Source organism: Schistocerca americana, unplaced genomic scaffold (genome assembly GCF_021461395.2).
Source record: "Schistocerca americana isolate TAMUIC-IGC-003095 unplaced genomic scaffold, iqSchAmer2.1 HiC_scaffold_47, whole genome shotgun sequence".
Lineage (NCBI taxonomy): Eukaryota > Metazoa > Arthropoda > Insecta > Orthoptera > Acrididae > Schistocerca > Schistocerca americana.
Genome location: NW_025726203.1, coordinates 2,305,001 through 2,307,500, shown reverse-complemented (window position 1 = coordinate 2,307,500; position 2,500 = coordinate 2,305,001).

Here is a 2,500-nt window from a genome sequence, read left to right as displayed (position 1 = left end):
TGAGTGCGGGAGGAGGCGGTCACGAATGAAGCCCGCGGTGGAGATGGGCTTCTTGGTGAAGAGGTCCGCCCAGAAGTCCAGCAGACCAGGGATGGCAGGTGGCGGCTGGAGCAGGGTGCCATCCAAGAGGCCGCGCACGCAACGTGCACGCGACCGTCGGAAGGCATCCTGCGTTCTCGCGTACTCCCAGCGGCGCCGCTTGCGCTTCTGCGTCGGCGGCGCGGCAGGCGGCCGCTTCGATGGTTGGCGCGGCCGCTGTGTCCTGGTGATCGATCTCTCCCTTCTGGACCCGACCGACGCAAGGGCATCCGGGAGCATGCCCAGGATGACATCGGGCGGCGTGCCCCGCCCCAGACCTATGACACGATCCAGGGCAGAGAAACGCTGGGCGGAAGCGGGTAGCACCGCCAGATGCTCCCAGATGGCGGCGTCAGTCGGCCCCTCCGGCGGCGGCCCGGTGGTGTCGGCCGCGAAGTCCTCGGCTGCGTCGACGGGCGGCGCAGCGGCCTCGCCCGCGTCAGGCAGCGGGCTCGCTGCTCCCCGGCGGGACGCCGGCTCTTCCCCCCGACCGATCTCAAGCGCCTCCATGAATTGGCGGACAAGCTGCTTGTGGGCAGCTTGCCGCCGTCGGCACTTGATTGCCTCGAGCGTTCGGTCGGGGAACATCCTGATGAGTTCTTGATTGACGAAGAAGAACCGGGCGTCCCTCTCAAGGAACAGTTCGGCCTCCGCCTTGGCGAGCGACAGGACTTCTTCCTCCGTCCACCTCGCGCGATGCCTCTCCGTGACGATCTCCGCGTTGGCGGCCGCAAGATGTTGGCGGCGGCGATGGACCCCGAGACCGTTCTTGGTTGTAAAGCTGCGGTGGCACTCACTACAGGTATACATAGCTGCAAAAGTTACAAGATTTTCGGCACGGCCGGTTGGCCGGCTAGGTGCTGGGGGAGTTGGGGTGGCACCTTCAGCGGAAGGGCCACCACTTATTCTCTGCTTACTGCCCCCAACTAAAAAAAGGGATAGTGCGAGGGGGGGCTGGTAACCCCCCCAAGCCCCTGGTGCGGTCTTCCACTCTGCGAAGTCAGCGGGCCCACGAGAAGGGGAGAAGACCGCAGGAGAGGAGAGGCTAAGAGGGCTAGGCCCATGTATTGCGCATCACTCTCCCTGTAACTATAACCCAAGGAAGGCACCTCGCAGCAGCAGCACGACTACATCAAGACCGCACTTCGAGAAGCCAAGTCCGGATGCAGCCACACCGCCGCCACTTGGCCACCTTAAGAGAGTCATAGTTACTCCCGCCGTTTACCCGCGCTTGCTTGAATTTCTTCACGTTGACATTCAGAGCACTGGGCAGAAATCACATTGCGTCAACACCCGCTAGGGCCATCGCAATGCTTTGTTTTAATTAGACAGTCGGATTCCCCCAGTCCGTGCCAGTTCTGAGTTGATCGTTGAATGGCGGCCGAAGAGAATCCGCGCACCCGCGCGCCCCCGGAGGAGCACGCTAAGGCGGACGCGGCCTCGCAGCAAGGAAGATCCGTGGGAGGCCAAGGCACGGGACCGAGCTCGGATCCTGCACGCAGGTTGAAGCACCGGGGCGCGAACGCCGCGCAGGCGCGCGCATCCTGCACCGCCGGCCAGCACGAGGCCAACCAACGGCGAGAGCAGACCACGCCCGCGCTAAACGCCCGCACTTACCGGCACCCCTACGGCACTCACCTCGCCCAGGCCCGGCACGTTAGCGCTGACCCACTTCCCGACCAAGCCCGACACGCCCCGATCCTCAGAGCCAATCCTTATCCCGAAGTTACGGATCCAATTTGCCGACTTCCCTTACCTACATTATTCTATCGACTAGAGGCTCTTCACCTTGGAGACCTGCTGCGGATATGGGTACGAACCGGCGCGACACCTCCACGTGGCCCTCTCCCGGATTTTCAAGGTCCGAGGGGAAGATCGGGACACCGCCGCAACTGTGGTGCTCTTCGCGTTCCAAACCCTATCTCCCTGCTAGAGGATTCCAGGGAACTCGAACGCTCATGCAGAAAAGAAAACTCTTCCCCGATCTCCCGACGGCGTCTCCGGGTCCTTTTGGGTTACCCCGACGAGCATCTCTAAAAGAGGGGCCCGACTTGTATCGGTTCCGCTGCCGGGTTCCGGAATAGGAACCGGATTCCCTTTCGCCCAACGGGGGCCAGCACAACGTGCATCATGCTATGACGGCCCCCATCAACATCGGATTTCTCCTAGGGCTTAGGATCGACTGACTCGTGTGCAACGGCTGTTCACACGAAACCCTTCTCCGCGTCAGCCCTCCAGGGCCTCGCTGGAGTATTTGCTACTACCACCAAGATCTGCACCGACGGCGGCTCCAGGCAGGCTCACGCCCAGACCCTTCTGCGCCCACCGCCGCGACCCTCCTACTCGTCAGGGCTTCGCGGCCGGCCGCAAGGACCGGCCATGACTGCCAGACTGACGGCCGAGTATAGGCACGACGCTTCAG